Raw genomic sequence first — 19,333 nt, 5'->3', positions numbered from 1 at the left:
ACCCGAAAGTACCAAACTTGCTTCTTCTGACCTTCATGAACTAGCTGTATACAGTCTCCTGCCAGGCCCCCTGGGGAGTCCAGTATCTTACAGTTTTCCAGACTCTATGTCATTCTTTCAGTCAACACTAATGGAATTAAATGTCCTCAGGGCCATTTTGGGCTGGTATGTGAGGGATGTAGCGAGAGAGATCCCCGGTCTCTGCCCTAGGGAACTATCTTCCGGTCACTGCAGCTGTCTCAACAGAAGATGGTTATCAGGTGCCAGCTCTGTGTGGGGCACAAGGTGTGCTCTTGCCTTTTAGGGGTGTATTAGTTTCCCAGGGCTGCCATAGCAAAGTACCACAGAATGGGTGGCTAAAACAACAGAAATGTAGTATCTCACAGTTCTGGAGCCTGAAAATCCAGATCAAGATGTTGGCAGAGTTGGCTCCTTCTGGAGGCTTTGAGGGAGAACCTGTTCCATGCCTCTCTCATGGCTTCTGCTGGATTAATGGCCATCTTTGGTGTTCCCTGGCTTGTAGATGCATCACCCCAGGCTTTGCCTCACGTTCCCTTGGCGTTCTCCCTGTGTGTATCTGTGTCCAAATTTCTCCTTTTTATAAGGACATCGGTCATACTGGATTAGGGGCCCACTGTACTCTAGTATGACCTCATCTCAACTAATTATATCCGCCATGACCCTATTTCCAAATAAGATCACTTTCTGAGGAACTGAGGGTTAGGACTTCAGCATATGAATTTGGGGAAGAGACACAATTCAATTCATAACGAAAGGACTCAGAATGTAGTTTTGAGACAGGATATACACCTAGGAAATGAAAAACCACACAAGGCAGCATCTGCCAAGGGCCAGATATGGACACTGGGTTCAGAGGGCGTTCTCCCCAGAGATGGAATTGGAGAGAAGGCTTTGTGAATGAGCTAGGAGCTAACCTGACGTGGAAAGAAAGCACTTATATGGAGAAAGACTTAAGTGAGGAAGAAAGGCCTGAATGCAAGCCACAGAGGAGCTGAATAGACATTTCTCCAAAGAAGACATACAGATGGCCAACAGGCACATGAAAAGATGCTCAACATCACTAATTATTAGGGAAATGCACATCAAAACCACAATGAGATATCACCTCACACCTGTTAGAATGGCTATTATCAAAAAGGAAAGAAAAACAAGTGTTGGTGAAGATGTGGAGAAAAGGGAAGCCTCAAACACTGTCAGTGGGAATGTAAATTGGTACAGCGGAGATTCCTCACAAATTAAAAATAAAACTACCATATGATCCAGTTATCCCACTTCTGGGTATTTATCAGGAAGAACGCAAAAACACTAATTCAAAAAAGATATATGCACCTCTATGTTCATTGCAACATTATTTACAATAGCCAAGATATAGAAACAACCTAAGTGCCCATCAATGGATGAATGGATAAAGAAGTTGTGGTGTATATACAATGGAATATTACACAACCATTTAAAAAAAAAAAGAAATCTTGCCATTTGCAACAACATGGATGGATCTTGAGGTTATTCTACTAAGTGAAATAAATCAGACAGAAAGACAAATACCATATGATTTCACTCATATGTGGAATATAAACAAACAAACAAAAACCAAAATAAATGAACAAACTGAATCAAAACAAACACATAGACACAGAGAACAGAGTAGTGGTGACCAGAAGGGAAGGGCATTGGGGTGGAGGGTGAAATGGGTAAAAGGGATCAATTGTATGGTGATGGGTGGAAACTAAATTTTTGGTGGTGAGCACACTGTAGTGTATACAGAAGTAGAAATATAATGTTGTATATATGAAACATATAATGTTATAAGCCAATGTTATCTCAATAAAAAATTTTTTTAACTAAAAAACAATGCAAGCCACAAACATACAAGTTTAGCTGGAACAAGAGGATGCAGGAGGATGGACCTGGCAAGACGATGTGGGTCACATTAAGGAGGACTTTGCATGTCAGGCCACGAGTTTGGACTTAATCCAATGGACAATGGGAGCCATTAAAGTCTTTGGTCTCCCAAGGAATCCTGTGCCTCAAATCAATAGAAACAACTTTGTGTCTAAGATGTATTTACTTTATAACTTCTTGTCAAAGTAGAGCATTTTCATGCTATCCAGAATTCACAAAACAAATTAAAAATCAGCTTCCCATATTGGATAATTACTTTCATAGTCATAAGGTGTTTATTTGTCTGGGGATGAGTTTGGTCTTTGGTAGAAGAGTTTTACTTGTTTCAAAATAAAGGGTCAGATTGAGCTGATTTACATCAACCTCCTGGGTAAGGAGTCCAGATGGTTTCCATTTGGTTCCAATTGGAAACAGCCAAACTATTTTTGTGCTCGCCCCTTTGTGGACAAGAGGCTTTTGGCCTGCTGCTTGGAAAGTTGAACTCACAATATCGTATGAGTCAAAACCCCCATTCAGAAGCCTGACACCCTTTATTTTCCTTCCAAATGCATGACTACGAGAACGTGACAACTTTACACTTAGCAGCCATCTGCAAGTTGATAGAAGAGGCGAAGTATTCCATTTCTAGGCTTGCAGAAGGTAGATGTCTGTTTGTCCAAGCCAGTCTTGCCTCAAAGCATCACTGAATATGAAGAATTATTAGATCAGTGTTGCTCAAACTTGAGCAGCGTTAGAGGAACCTGGAGGCCTTGTTAAAACACAGATTGCTGGATCCTGCACACCCCCCCCACCCCCGCAAGGACCTGAATCAGTAGGTCTGAGATGAAGCTGGAGAATTTGCATTTCTATTACGTTCTCAGGTGATGCTGACGCCGTTCGTCCAGGGCCCACATTTCGAGAACCACTGTTTTAGACGTGAAGAAAATCAGATTGCCTACTCTTGATTTATTTTGCTAAGTAAAGAAAATTAGAAAGCAGAGTGAGGCTCCTAGATGCCTCTTCTTTGCCATGGAAAGCACAGAACAAACAGGGCCCAGACCTGTTTCTGTTCCAGCTTCTTTGTCTCTTCTAGACCCAGTCTGGCCACCTCTGAGCCCCATGGCTCTGTACCAAGGGTTTACAAGAACTGTCGACCCTGGGCCTGGTGGGTGATCAGCGCTCACTCGGGTGATGTCTGGCTTGACTTATCCTAGTCACAGGCTTGTCAGGTTCATAAAGAGCCAGAAGATGGCTGAAGACTGAAAGTCACCGAAAGGTCATCAGGAAGAGTCATCTGCAGATAGGGCAGCTTCCCTGTGCCCCGTTCAGTCCCCAAGCTTGGGATTGATCAGACCCTAACTACAGCACTAATGCCACCCAGGTGGCAAATTCACTTCCTCAAATAAAGCATTATTGCTTATATCAACGGCACAGACCATAGGGATGCTTAGTGGCATTAAGGAATGCAAGGTCAAGTTCAAAAGTCAAGATGAAATCTTCAAAACAGCTTTATGAGTTCCAAGTCAGGAAGTTACTGGTTATAATCCAAAAATTATTTTACTCAGGATTTCATCGTGAGTGATAGCTAAACAATGGAAACCGTTGTGGACAGGTTCCAAAGTCCAAGGTGTGAATCATCCAACACTAATTACACTTTGCTTCCTTAAGTCCTGCAATCAATAGAATTTATATTCTGACTGATAGACCTCTGGTAATTACACAGAAAATCACGTATGCTCCCTGCTGATGGAAAGAAGCTGTTTTAATAAGTTAAAAAAAAAATCAACGTCAAGAAGAAGGTCCTACCAGGACCTGGCATCCACAGATGAACAAATGAACAAATCTGAGTACTGGTTCACAGTCTGATGCCCACAGGAACGTGTGATGCCCACCTGTTGGTCTCAGAAACGGCTAGATGAGGACCCCCTCTGGGGAACTTCTGGTTCCATGAAAATTTACACTTGACCTTTGGGAGTTGGCCCATGTGGGAAACAGAGCTCTCTCTGGAAGGAATGAGAAGAGGTTCATCAACTGGGAAAGAGAGGGCATTCTAGGTAAAGGGAACCACGTGAGAAGAGGCTCAGGGGATGAAAGCGCCTAGCGTGTTCAGCATATGGGAAGTGTGACATTCACCACAGAGTGGTCAGGTCATTGGTAGAGGGCTGGAGATGTAGCTGGAAAGGCCAGTGGAGCCCACATGGCCAAAAGCCATGAATGCTGTTAAGGAATAGGGCTTTCTCCTGTGAGCAAAGGGGGAGCCATGGTGCTTCTGCAGCAAGACACTGACATAATAAGAACTGGATTTTTACAAAAAACCTCCAGCAGCCTTACAGAACTTGTTTTAGAGATAGGGACATCTGGATGACGGGAGATGAGTTTCGAGGTTTTTACAGTAGAAGGTAAAGTGCAGAATTGAGCCTGCGGTGATGGAAAGGTAGAATCTAGATATATTTAGGAAGGAGCATTGACAGGACCCAGTAGCCAGTGCAATGAGGGTGGTAAGAAAGATTCTGAAATCAGGGACAATTGGGGAATCCTAGCAATTAGCCAAAGAGAAAATGGGACAAAGTTCAAGGTAGGGCAAGTCCACACTGGATCTGTGGTGTGGCTCCTAAGGGAGGTATGCAGTTGTCGTAAATATGTATCTGATCCTCAGGCAGTGGCAGAAGGGGGACATCTTACACACGGAGGTTCTCCATCAGGTTGCACCCATTCTAGGGTTTCAATGACGTGAAGTCCAGACGTGCAGCTGGAAAGCTAGGCAGTAATATTTGCTGTGTACTACATGCCTCTACAACCACTGTTTCACCAGGCTTCCCAGTCAATCTTCACAATACCTCTAGGAGGTGAGTATTATGATCTATATGTCAGCAATGAGGCTATTTAGGTTCAGAGAAGTTAAGTGACTTTCTGGGGCGTCACACAGCATTTTTCAGAGAGGTTTTAAACCTGGGGATTCTGCTCATTTCAGTACACCACCCTGTCTCAGGCACAACTGGCATCGCTATATCATTGCTAGATTCTCTGAGACACAGGAGCATAAATTAAAGTGGTCATTGTTGGTGAGCTTGTTTTTGTTTTAAAGTAAAGGAACTGTAAGATCAGGTAAAAGTAGTTTGGAGTGAATACAGCTGGGGTGGATCAAGTGTTACCAGAGCTGAGCATGTACTTACCCTTACTCCAGGGAATTTGTTTCCCATCCAGAGAAAAGAATGTGGTTCTGCTTGAACTTTAGTTAGAGGCCTGCAGTAGGAAATCCCTGTGCTAAAGCAGCATCAGCCTTCCTACCCTCTAACAGGGCACTGGGACTAACTAGAGGTCTAAATTCTGGCGCGTGCCTTGGACTAGCATTTTCCAAATTGCTTATTTTTCATGGGCCCAGATGACATTGTTACCTCTCTTACCACCAACTGGAGGGAGATTTGGATTGTTTTTTCCCATAGGGATGCAAGCTGGACCAGGCCAATCACAGGCTTGGAAGCTCCCTTCCTCTCCAATGGCACACATTTATGCCACGCTGGCTCGGGTTGGGGTGCAGACTGGCTGAGACCATTTTGTTTCTTTCCCTGCAAAGCTGAGTGGCTGCAAAGGAATTTGGCCTCTGGCCTTTGGCCTTGGCCCCCTTGGCCTCATGCTTCACCACTGCTGCTTTCTGGCATGCCAGAAGGGGGCAAAAAGAAATGAGTGCCACATGCAATTCGGATCTACATGGTTAATCATCCTGGGCAGTCAACTCTTCACAGGTGTTTATATTTGTGAAGAGATTTCAAAAATAGAAAAATCATATTTTATTCGTGTTCATGAGTTGTCTCAGGGCATTATTAACCACGCTATGCTTGGAAAAACAATGAATGGTGAGATAAAATTTTCCACAATATGATTACACTGTTATTCATTAATTCACTCATTCATTCAACAGTTACCTACGGTGCGCCAGATACTGTGCTAGTATACTAGCACTGTTATATTATTCATAATGGCTGTCATTTGCTATCATTCCCATACCCTGAATGTAAGGACAAATGAGATTTGGACAAGGTTGGCTTATCCCCAGTAAAACTAAAGGATGGGCTCGTTTTCACCCCTCCAACTATGTTTCGAAGGAAACTCAATCCTGCCTATTTCCTTCAATAACTCAGCAGATTAGATTCATATCCAAATAAACCAACTGAATCTTTTTTTTTTTTTTTCCGGCACGCGGGCCTCTCACTGTTGTGGCCTCTCCCGTTGCGGGCTCTGGACGCGCAAGGCTCAGTGGCCATGGCTCACAGGTCCAGCCGCTCCACGGCATGTGGGATCCTCCCGGACCGGGGCACGAACCCGTGTCCCCTGCATCAGCAGGCGGACTCTAAACCACTACGCCACCAGGGAAGTCCCTGAATCTTTTTTGAAAGCATGCTTTTTTTTTTTTTCTTTACTGGCAGAGTAGAATGATCCAATGTCAAATGTATCACCTTTCCCTAAAAAGTCTGTTCTCTTTCATGACTTGAAAACATCCCCTGAGTTATCATCCACTCTCCTCTCTTCCCACACACTAGTTAGCATTCACTCTCAGCTTTATGAAGGCAGGAAGTTTTGTCTCTTTTGTTCCCTGTTGGATTCCCAACAGCTAGAACTGTGCCTGGCACATAATAGGAGCTCAAAAACACTTGTTGAATGCTGAATGAATTCAAGTACAGAAGAGTCCCATTTAGCCCTGGGGTTAGGCTCTCAAGTCAGCATGTCAGGCAAAATTATTGTGTAACTAAAGGACCCTTTTTTTTTTTTTTGGCCACACGGCTCGCAGGATCTTAGTGCCCTGACCAGGGATTGAACCAGCGCCACGGCAGTGAAAGTGCCGAGTCCTAACAACTGGACCACCAGGGAATTCCCTAAATGAGCCTTTTTTTTTTATTTTTTTATATAGCGGGTTCTTATTAGTTATCTATTTTATACATATTAGTGTATACACGTCAATCCCAATCTCCCAATTCATCCCACCACCACCACCCCCGGCCCCTGCTTTCCCCCGCTTGGTGTCCATATGTTTGTTCTCTACATGAGCCTTTAAAATTCCTTAAACTGCCTGCACGAGACAACATATAGATATATTATCTCTAAGTTCCCTGCATTTTCTTCCCCGACTTTGGAACAGATCACTGGTTTTCAGTCGGGCCCCCGCATGCAGTAGTTGGCTGGGGTTCCGAGGGTCATGTTGCACACAAAGCGTCTACCCTCAAACGCTTGGAGGCTCCCGGGAAGTGATAGGCTTTGAGACTGACTGGAGGTTCCGCTCTCCCATCTCACACTTATAAGTGGATAAGCCAGCGTTATGTCCACGGCTCTTTTCTCCATCCCCTTGTTTTTTTCTTTACCAAACTCCTAAACTTGTAAATCAAGTGTGAACATGATGCCACCCCACAGCACTGACCCTGAACTTTGTGAAAGGTGGATAGAACACGGATGTACCAGACTCCAGGACCACTGAACTCAGTCATGAAGTCTACGAAGGCAGGACAGTTCTTCCTCCACATTTGTCCTTCTAGAGCTCAAAAAATATGACAACTTTGCAGGCTCTTTTAGAGGGGTGAATCCCTGTAAGAGGGCTATCATTTCCCCGGGATCAGCAGACAATGCATTCAGCTTCTACCGAGAACTTCTGAAGACATCGATTTTCTCTTTAGCCAAAGTAAAGGCAACAATTTAAATCTTAAATGAGATTTTCTTTCATACAGAGCAATTTTGGTCTTGCTGTTGTAAAGAATAAAGGATGTACTGGGGGCTTCCCTGGTGGCGCAGTGGTTGAGAGTCTGCCTGCCGATGCAGGGGACGCGGGTTCGTGCCCCGGTCCGGGAAGATCCCACATGCCGCGGAGCGGCTGGGCCCGTGAGCCATGGCCGCTGAGCCTGCGCGTCCGGAGCCTGTGCTCCGCGGCGGGAGAGGCCACAACAGTGAGAGGCCCGCGTACCGCAAAAAAAAAAAAAAAAAAAATGTACTGGGTATTTTAAAAAGGACTTCTTAAATTATATGTATTTCCTTGACTATATTGCCAAATGCATCCACTCACACAAGTAAAATCAGTATAATCTTAAAAAATAAAATCAACTTAGCTGGTCGAATGGGGGAACTATTGTCTAAAAATAATCAAATACTCTTATCTTTTTATAGGAATCAAGAAAAAAATTAAAGATTTGACTGAAGCTGCTCCTTGTTTAGTGAAGTTGTATTTGGCAGATAATGGCATAGATGGAAAAGGAAAAGAAGGAGCAAATGATTTGCTGGAATTCACTCAAATTGTAACAAGGTGAGTAGAAAATTAAGAGGCTTTATTTGTTCACCTTCCAAAACGAGGTGCTTGGGTTAATCATGGGGACAGTGATTTAACTGCATCTTGTTAACAGTGCCAAGTGAGATTTTTCAGCTGAGAGGGAAGGAGTGACCCATTTTGGTCTTCGTATGTGATCTTATGGGAAGGCCTGAAATCATAAAAATGGCATGGCAGACAGTTGTATGTAAGCCTGCAAAGGGGTCTCAAAGACCTCACTAGAAGCCCCATTTCACGAAGTTGGCAACTAAGGAAAGGCAAGAGGAATGACTTCCAGATTTTTCTTCCCTAAGGTCAAGATATGTAAATTTTACAATGTAAAATGTAAGCAAGTGACCTGAGGAAGAAAGGCAGCCTACTCAAGAGGGAACACTCCTTTGTGTATGATTACAAAGTCATCCCAACCTCCTTAGGGAGAAAGAGCTATTCTCAAAAGCTTCTGGAAAACAGAGTATTTCCTTGCCACGTTTATCTTCACAACCTTGAACGTCTCCACTTTTCTGAATCCACATACCCAGTAGGCCAAGCCACAAGTGAGCATCTGCAGCACTGCAAGAAAGCTTTCTGGATTGTCTCTAGGCTACACCATCTTAGGACCTCGGTACTTATAGCACCTTGGGGCAATCAAGGGCAACAGAACATAGCCAAGGTCTGAGGATTGAGGGCTTGACTGAAGACTATTTATTATTTTAGAAGAAAAAGATTCCTTCTCTAATATACTTCCTTATTCAGAAAGGTTGGGAAGATTTACAATTTGGATAGCTTTGCTGTGATTTTTATAATAAATATATTAATAAACTTCATTTTATTAAACTTTTAATATAGCACTAGATCTAATATATTGCTGATACGCTGTCCTTTTAGTATATTGCTAACATTTTGTTAAGAATTTTTGCATCTATGTTCATGAAAGATATTAATCCATACGTTTCTTGTAATGTCTTCAGATGGTATTGGGGATCAGGGTAATTCTAGCCTCACAGAATGAGTTAGGAAGTGTTCCCTCCTCTTCTATTTTATGAAATAATTTATGTAGAATTGTCATTATTTCAACTCTAAATATTTGATAGAATTCACTAGTCTTCGAAGACATCTGGACCTGGAGTTTTCTTTACGGGAAGATTTTAAAACTACAAATTCAATTTTTTAATAGATAGAGGGCTATTCTGGTCATTTGTTTCTTGGGTAAAGCTTTGTTAGTTTGTATCTTTTTAAGAAATTTGTTCATGTCATGTAAGTTTTCAAATTTATTGGCATAAAGTTATTCATATATGCCCTTCTAATCTTTTCATGTAGGATCTGTAGCAATGTCTCCTCTTCCAAGTTTGAAACGGATAATTTGTTTTCTCTTTTCCAGTTAATCTGATTGGAAATTTATCAATTTTATTAATCTTCTCAAAGAACCAGTTTTTGGTTTTCTCTAATGTTTTTCTTTTCTCAATTTCATTGATTTTTTTCTTTTATCTTTATTATTTCTTTTATTCTGCTTACCTTGGGTATAATATGCTCTTCTCTTTCTAGTTTACTAAGGTAGAAGCGAAGCTTAAGTTATTGATTTTAAACCTTTTTATTTCAAATATAAACGTTTATATTAACACTAAGCACTCTTTCATTGCATCCTACAAATTTTGATGTGTTGTATCTTTATTGTCATTCAACTCAAGCTATTTTCTAAGTTCCCTTTTGATTTCTTCTTTGACCTATGGGTTATTTAGAAGAGTGCTGTTTAGTTTCCACATTTTTGTTAAATTTTTAGATAGTTTTCTTTGGTTGATTTCTACGTAAATTCTGCTGTGGGTGCAGAACACAATTATTTTATGGCCCAGACTGCAATCAATCTTAGTGAATCTTCCATGTGCACTTGAAAAGAATGTGTATTCTGCTGTTATTGGAGGAAATGTTCCATAAATATAAGCTAGGTCAAGTTGGTCAGAAGTGTTGTTCAAGTCTGCTGTATCTTTACAAATTTTCTGTTAACTTGCTCTATCAATTATTGAGAGAGAGAGATAATTGTGACTTTGTTTATATCTCCTTGCAGTTTAATCAGTTTTGCTGCGTGAATTTTGAAGCTCTGTTATGAGGTGCATAAAGATTTAGGATTGTTAAGTCTCTTGAAGAATTGACCCTCATTATCATTATGAAATCCTTAATAATATTTCTCTCTTATCTCTGGTATTATTCCCTTCTCTGAAATCTACTTTGACTAATATTAATATAGCCACTCCAATCTTCTTTTGATTAATATTAGCGTGATATATCTGTCTCTATCCTTTTACTTTTAACCTATCTATATTATTATGTACAAATTGGGTTTTTTGTAGACAGCATATAGTTGAGACCTTTTAAAAAAAATCCACTTGGGGGCTTCCCTGGTGGCGCAGTGGTTGAGAGTCCGCCTGCCGATGCAGGGGACACGGGTTCGTGCCCCGGTCCGGGAAGATCCCACATGCCGCAGAGCAGCTGGGCCCGTGAGCCATGGCCACTGAGCCTGCGCGTCCGGAGCCTGTGCTCCGCAACGGGAGAGGCCACAACAGTGAGAGGCCCGCGTACTGCAAAAAAAAAAAAAAAAAAAAAGGCTCCAGGAGCACTTTGAGGAACAGATTTATGGTTTCTCACCTTTTATCATTGAGGGTCCTAGTATCTACAAAGGAGGAGCTCAGTGAATGAATGGGGAGGCAAGGGACTTGTCAGGGGGCCTGCTAGCAAAGTCAGCTCCAGGGATCTGCTTAAGTGAATATTTACTTGGGGTGGCTTATGCTTATGCATTTGTGTTGGGGTAAGATTTGGTGATGGAGATTATGGGGCACTAAACACCTGTCTGCCTACTGGCACTATTCACCCTTGGTACCACATGGGTCTAGCATCACCTTCAGATTAGCTGGTCCAGGGTCAAGGATATCATGCCTTTTCTTTGTGATGAGGCTTTACCTAGCTCTGCTGCTTAAGTCTATCCCTAAAGGCAGTATCGATGGCTTCTTTGATTTTAAGGCAGGAACCAGATGCTGGTTTGGGTGCAGAACCCTGCTGGTTCTCCCCTCATGAACGAGGCCTCCCTCTGACCACAATTCACCGAACAGTGGTCTATAGGGCTGACAATTACTTAAAGCTGACCAGTTGTTAGATTTTGCTTTCTGCTCTGACCACACTAAACATGATAGCAGGAACTGGCTACAGAATTTGTTGGGACCCAGTGCAAATGGAAACTCATGGGCCCTTGTTCAAATATTATTAAGAATTTCAAGATGATGATGATAGAGCACTAAACCAAGTGAGGAGCCCTTCTGAGTTTGGGGCCCTGTGCAACGCTGGCTGTGTGGAACAGGGATGTAAATACCACTAACAAGGTGCACCAGTGCCAGAATTCCTTTCGCGTGTTTTTTTTTTTTAGTTCTGACGCTAAATACTTAAATCCTTTTGTTCTCTTTTTTAAAGTTTAAATATTGAGAACTACTGAAAATTAAAACATTTTCTTGGTTTATTTGAATCATGCTTCATGGTTATTTTCAAACAGACTGCCTGAGTTCACATCCCTGCTCCATGATTTAATCTCAGGCAAGCTAAATAACTTCTCTGTATTTCAGTCCCTCATTTGTAAAAATGGGATAACAATAGCGTCTAAATCAAGAGATTGTTACAGGGTAAATGAGATCATATATGTAAAGTGTTAAATATAGTGCCTAAGGCTCCAGCTAGCACCTTTATACGAATTAGAAAAAGAGCCCCTCTGGGCAGATGAATTAAAAGGCACTACCTCTCACCAATGAGTCAGAGGAAGTTACCCCTTCCAGGTGTATGCTTCATGCCCTGGACTTGGCAAACAGAGCTTAGCTGGCTGCCAGCCCCACTCACACCCTTGGAAGGCCCCTTTGTGCCAAGCACAACTGCTTAAGCATGTGGGTGGCCACGATCACATCTGATGCATAGTGAATGCTCCATAAAACCATAGCTCTTGTGAGGCCTGTGTAGCATAGTGGTTAAATCCATGACCTCTTTGGGGTCATGGACAGAAAAGGGAAAAAAAATCCATGGCCTCTGGACTCAGACTAGATATAGAACTGTTGAGTTGTAAAGTTTGTCTTCAACACTCTCCACTCTCCTTCTGTGCTTCCCCTTTCTCCATCTCCTCCTTGAAGCATCCCTGCTCTCCCTCATCTTGTCTGAAGGAATTGGACATAGTCAGGCAGCTCAGGAAGCCAAAGCCTGTCCAGTGCTGATTAGACACACTGTTTCCTTGGGAGCAAGACCTTCGAGAGGCAGAGTCTGGCAGGACCATTCAGCCCCAGCCTCGAATTCCAGCTGCTCAATCAATAGAAAATGTGTACGGGAGGCAAGAGAATGGCCTTGTATACACTACTGACCCTAACTGAAATTTCATATCCCCAGCACATGGTAAGGGCTCAAAATTCTTTTATTGATGGTCATAGGATAATTTCTTTCAGTGCAGAGGCCACGTGTTAAATTCCTTTGAATCCCTGCAATGTTAGGCACTTAATATGCATTTAGTAAGTATGAACTCAGAATTAATAGCATCACTGATATAGCGTTTTGCAAGATGCTTTCATAGAAACTGCTTCATTCTGTTTTTCCACAACCTTATGAAATAGGTAGAACCGCCCTTTTGAGGCCAAATTTACAGATGAGGAAGGTAAGGCCCAAGAGGGCAGGCACATGGCCTGCCCATGATCACAGGGTTGACAAGAGGTAAAAGCTGACCAGCAACACAGGCCTTCACCCAGATTCCATGCTCACTCACAATGCCAGAGATCCCCAAAGTCCACTTGGCAGGCCGAGACCAGGACATGAAAGAATTTTCAATAGTCCTCAAAGAGATCAGAAAAATAAAGACAGGTAGAGTGTTCCTTTTCGTAAAGCTAATCTTGATTTAAAAAGCTATCCTTTATTTTGAGACTGTGCCCTTCCTAATTTTATATAAAAATATTTGTTCTTTTATAGTGTTGCCAGGTGAGAGTTATTAGACATACTAAAAGGTGCCAAACTGACATTTGCCTGTTCCCACAACTTATTTGACATTTTACTAGTAGGTAAAATCTAAAAGACTGAGAAGCTCTGCACAATAACACACCATATCCTTTGAATAAATAAATGAGTGGTAGATTTAAGGCAACTAAAAATCCTTATCCTACCGACGCACTTAGGAGAGGCACCCAGAGTATAGAGAGATTAAATTGGGAAAAAACTGGATTCCAGATGTCTCCAAATTGGGTCAGTGCCGCATCTTTGGGAGGGAGGTGGGGGAGGGTGGAGTGCACCCGGAGAGCACTCCGAAACTGGACTGTGTTTCTTTGAGTTACCACACTTGACACAGCACTATTTTGTTTTGTCATTTTCTCTGGTCAGCCTGATCAAATACTCTGCCCACTTAAGGGAGACTGACCTTGGAAACAATGTCCTGGGAGAAATGGCTGCTGCTGACATACTTGAAGCACTGAGAGCCAGAAAGACAGGTAGGGCATTTTCAGTTTGTGTTCCCCTCCACCTGTCCACGTCTACTCCTTCCCAAATGCAGCGCTACTTACAACTTGCTCCACTTCTTCCATTAAATAAGTGGCTTGAGCTAAGCGATGGCCAGGATCACTGTCACAGGCCGGCCACCATTGTGTCGATGTGCCCTGTGATTTGCACAAAGTTCAAGAACTCTTAGGATGTCATATGTAGTCTTTGATCTAGGTAATGAATACTGTTGAAGTGAAAATTTCTGTTGCTCTTTCTTTTCTCCCTCTTCTCTCATCCTCACCTATTCTCTGAGGAATTCTCTCCCATTCTCTATTCTTCCCCGCAACCTGACCTGCAAAGATTTCTCCAGGTATCAACTGGAAAACTCAAGCACCAGCCCTCGTAAGATTCTGATGTGCTTCCTGGATAATCAAAGAATGGTTAAAGTGTGATTGGCACAGAGACAGCATTAACGGTGTTTTATGATCATGTAATCCTTTGAAAATGAGAGAATCACATATGGAACAAGCTGTTTAGCATTGGCCATGCCTGTCCTCTCCTTCACAATACGCATGACCAGAATTAACAATAGCCAATCTCACTGCTGACGGAGAGATGAGGAAACGTCATTTTAAATAAAGCCTAATGAAAGACATCATAAACACAGTTGAAAGTCCAAATTCAGCGTTAACAAAAGCAGGGAGAAATCTTGGTGCACTATCTGGTAGGTTATGTGGAGAGAATTAAGTGATACAAGCATCCAGTCTTTTATCATTTCTAAAATAAAACAGTTTTAGAGGCATGACATAATTCTAGATTGTAGTTTTTTAACACTGGCAGTTCTAGAGAGAATTATATTACCGTCTACTTCATTGCCACTCTTAAACTAAAACTACTGTATTGCCATTTCTTAACGGCCAATCAAATGATTCCAAGATTTTAAGATTATCCCTCTATTTTTAGAGAAACAGAACAGCTACTTTGTAGTCCATTTGAGTTGAATTCAAACTCAACAGAATTATTCTGTTAAAATGAATTCAAGTTTAATTTACGCTCAATAAACTGATGGAAGGTTAATGATTTCTTTTGGTTTTTCTTGGCACTGCAGCAACTTTTTCATTACACACTGCACTAGAAGACATTATAAAGCTGCAGGCAGTCTACTGACCATCTCTGTAGTGGGGGCTAATGATGGGTGGTCTCAGATGGTTTGATGGAAAATAATTATCACTGAGTATGTATTTGGAGCTGCAAGACATTGTGCTTGCTTAGTAAATGGTTCAATTTGCATATATAGGAAGATGATCATGAAATACCCACTGAAAATACTCATCTAAAAAACATTAAAATGTAATTTCTAGTTCAAGAAGTCAGTTTTTTCCCAAATGTGGTAGTATATATGAGTAGTTTTAATGCATCCATATTTTGACCCAAAATAATTGAGATATTTCTGATGGAGCAGTTCAATCAGATTGTTGCTTTGAACACCAAGAAAGACTCTTCAAATAGGGTTACCTGGTTGTATTTCATAGGGAAAATATCTTGCCATTTAGCCCCAATGACATCATTTTAAACATTAAAAGCAATTAGTAATATCACTGATTATAGAACTAATGTTCTTCTGATTGCTTCTGTGTTCTTATCATTAGCAAGTTATCAAGCTAATTTCTAATTCTACTTCTCTCATGAAATCCAAATTAACACCCTAAGGTTATTATATTAGTCTACTAAGGAGTTCTTAATGACCTACTTTTAAGATGGAATACACACAATGAAACCTTCCTCAGAAACATCAGGAACCTCACTTGTTTAAAAAAAAGTTAATAAAAAAGACAAACTGCTATCCACATCTTACAGGGTTGTTTTTCAACTAATATTTTTAAAGCAAACAAAACAATACTTCAGGATCACTTCATTTAGTTATTCTTATTTATTTCTTTCACATACATTTATTAAATGCCTCTTGGGTGCCAGGCCCTGTTCTAGATGTTGGTGAATTGAGCAATGAATTCCTGCCTTCGTGGGGGTTACTTCCTAGTGGAAGACAGACAGACAGTAACAACAAACCAACAATAGACAGACGGTAAACTAACAACTTCAAAAAGAAGGAAAACATATACTATTGTGTATCAGATGGGGATTATACTTAAGGGAAAAATAAAGCAAAATAAGGAGATAGTGTGTGTATGTTGGGGGCTGGGGGCTGCAATTTTAGTTAGGGCTGCCAGGGAAAGCTGTATTAAGAAGGGACATTTGAGTGAAGACCCAAAGGAGCGAGGGAGCAAGCCATGTAAATATCTGTGAATGCACATTCCATGTAAATGGAACAGCAAGTGCAGAGGCCGTAAGGCAGGAGCCTACCTGGTGTGTTCTAGTGACAGTAAGGCGGCCAGCATGGCTGGAATGGGGTGAGAGAAAACAGGAAAGTAATAAGACAAGAAGTAAGCATGGAGGGCAGGGGACCTTTAGTTTTTAACTCTGTTGAGACGGAAAAGCATCGGAGAATTTTAAGCAGAGGAATAACCTGATCTGACCCACATTTTAACAGGACCATTCCAGCTCTAAGTTGAAAACAGACTGGAGGGGAGGCAAGGGCAGAAGCAGGGAGACCAATTAGGGACTTTTCTCTGGAAAGATTAAACAGCCTTTCAGCAGACCCAGGACACCCAGCAATGAGGGTGAGGCAAGAAGCTGGAAAGAGGAGGAGTAAGGAAAATTCTACACATTTGGGATTCAGCCTTTCCCTTCACCCAAGCCTTCTTTGTCTGCCTTGCTTCCAGAAGGCTGATAGCCACGTAGAGGACTGGGGTATTCTTTGAGAAACTGAATAGCCCCAGAGAAAGGAATTCCAGATGCTAACAGCTGGACACTCCCTCACCATTCAAAGAAGCCTAGCAGGTAAGCAAGCCCTGCACATACACAGGAGCTTCCTGTCAGCCTTTGGAATCCTCGTGGTTCACTGTGAACAGAAATCTGAGAATCTCCAGACACGTGAGGCAATTCTCCAACACAGGAAACCACACCTGAAACAAAGAGAACAAAAGAACCCTGAAGATATACAGACAATGCAGAAAATTTTAAAAAGAAATTAGTTATAACACCCTCAGTAAAACAGAAGATTATGTATCTATAAAATAAGAACAGGCTGCTATGAAAAAAGATTAGAAAAAAATTTTTAAGTTCTTAGAAAGTGAAAATGATAGCTAAAATAAAAACTTCGAAACAAATGTTGAAAAATGAAGTCAAGAAAGTCTTCAGAAAGTAGAACAAAAGATAGGGAGATGGGGCTTCCTTGGTGGCGCAGTGGTTGAGAGTCCGCCTGCCGATGCAGGGGACATGGGTTCGTGCCCCGGTCTGGGAAGATCCCACATGCCGCGGAGTGGCTGGGCCCGTGAGCCATGGCCGCTGAGCCTGCGCGTCCGGAGCCTGTGCTCCACAACAGGAGAGGCCACAACAGTGAGAGGCCCGCGTACCACAAAAAAGAAAAAAAAAAGATACGGAGAAGAAAAACTGGTGAGAAAATATGAGCAACAGGATCAGTCTAAGAGCACCAGTATCTAACTCGTAGTTTCAGAAAGAGAGAACAGAGAAAAGTGACAAAAGGGAATTATCAAAGGAATAAATGGAGAACTTTCCTAGAACCAAGGGACATAAATCTGCATACTGAAAGAGCCCCCTGAGTCTTCAGCACAGTGCATGATAATCATGGCATTCCAGAATGCTAGGAATAAAGGGGAGATCCTAACAACATATGAAAAGAAAGAAGATTGCACACAAAGGACTGGGAGTCAGAAGGACCTCAGGCTTCCTAACTGAAAGCTAGAGGCAAGGAGCACGGCCATGGCAGCTCTGTGAGAACTCTGCACATTCCCAACTCCTCACCAAGCATGAGCATAAACTAAAGATGTTTTCAGCTCGCAAGGACTCAAACTCCGTACGTCCTCTATATCCATTCTCAGGAGGCTTCCAGAGAAGATGCTTGAGCAAAATGAGGGAATAAATCACAAAGACAAAGAATGCAGAATCCAGAAATCAGGAGAATCGATACAGAAAAGTAGAAAAGGGAGTCCCAAGAGATGGTTGAGGGTCAGGCCTAGTCCAGACGGGTCAGAAAAATGGAGGACTCTGGAAATGGGGAGTATTGCATTAAAAACGGAATTAATAAAGCATTGGAAATGCTTAAGTATTTTGAAAGAAATGACGATATGTATGTGAGAAATAAAAGAAATTGGGGGAAATATTTCTAATAGGTACATAAAAAACTATGCAAATGAAAAAAGAGCAACTATTAAATCAGGCAAAAGAAAGTTATATAAGAAAAAGAAACACTGTGAACAAAATATGTATGATCACACCAATGAATCTAATGTGTTGATTTAACTAAAAATTGTGATGTATCTCTGTTGAAAGGTTTGCTGAAAGTGACAATAGTAACTATGTAAAAATTTAAATGGAAATATTGATAAATAATATAGAAGTACTTTGAAGTAAGGCAGTAAACATGAAAAACAGCTGAATGAGTTGAAAGTGGTTGTCTCTTAGAGAAGAGTGCTGCGGATGCTGAGGTGGGAGGGGGAGGGTCTGCTGATTTTCATTATAAACTTTTTAATCCCTATTTTATTGTTTAGCTATATGTATGCATTGTTTTGATCGAAATATTTTTAGGGAATCGAAACGTGCATAGCTTTCTCACCATGCCATTCATTGTTCTGTAACTCCATCTCAATATCTAATTACTATCTTTTTTTTTTTTTTTTTTGCGGTACGCGGGCCTCTCACTGCTGTGGCCTCCCCCGTTGCAGAGCACAGGCTCCGGACGCGCAGGCTCAGCGGCCATGGCTCACGGGCCCAGCCGCTCCATGGCATGTGGGATCTTCCCGGACCGGGGCACGAACCGTGTCCCCTGCATCCGCAGGCAGATTCTCAACCACTGCACCACCAGGGAAACCCTACCTAAACTCTTTATGAAGCTGTGCTACCTCTTAGGGGGGGTAATTGTTTACATATGCTTACTCTCTACTATATAAAGTTGAACTTCCTTTTTTCTTTTTTTCTATTTATGATTTCCTGTTCATTTTTTCACAGGCTAAAAACTGAATATGGACACCATATAACCATATGGATTCTATCTATTTCCATGGCCAACTAGACATGCCTGGAAATATATTGCTTGTTCTATAATATTTTTCACTGTAACCAAACCCCTTTCAAGTTCTAAAATTTGATAAGACTCTTTTATGAACGTTTAAAGTAGTGTTAGTTCTGTCACGCTTGTCATTTTCTAAAATGTGGGTTTCACAAGTATGCCTTAGTAAAAATAAGTGGGATTCTTCTCTTGTGCATGTGAAATTTATAATTTGAAGGAAGTCATGATCTTTAAGAAAGAAAGACTCTTCTTTCATAAATATATCTATGGTTGGGAACAACAGGAATTTGGGGAAATAATAACCATTTTCTAAAAGACAACATCCCTAAAAATGGGGATCTTCTCCCAAATGAGGAAACTTCTGCTCACTCTACCCCCTACCCTCATTACGATTTCAGACAGCTCCATGGGAAATGCAAGAGGTGTCATTGATCAATGTATGGATGATAAATTGGATTTGTTAAATTGTACATGGTGCAGGGATAAAAAGCATAGATTGGGCAACTAGATGAACCAGAATTCTCTGT

At 41.6% G+C, this 19,333-nt stretch overlaps 1 pseudogene across 1 annotated transcript in view; it reads left to right on the top strand.

Moving 5' to 3' along the window:
* LOC309961800 overlaps positions 1-19,333 on the top strand; it is a 43,413-nt pseudogene that overhangs the window by 19,432 nt on the left and 4,648 nt on the right. Inside the window, exons 6-7 of the transcript in view lie at positions 8,050-8,185; positions 13,565-13,671. The product of the transcript in view is annotated as an uncharacterized misc_RNA (transcript). The remainder of the gene's footprint in view (positions 1-8,049; positions 8,186-13,564; positions 13,672-19,333) is intronic.

The sequence above is a fragment of the Leucopleurus acutus genome (genome assembly GCF_964270905.1).
Source record: "Leucopleurus acutus genome assembly, chromosome: 5".
In the NCBI taxonomy this organism is placed as follows: Eukaryota; Metazoa; Chordata; class Mammalia; order Artiodactyla; family Delphinidae; genus Leucopleurus; species Leucopleurus acutus.
Note: the sequence above shows the minus strand (reverse complement) of the source record. Positions and strands in the feature narration are given on the sequence as shown.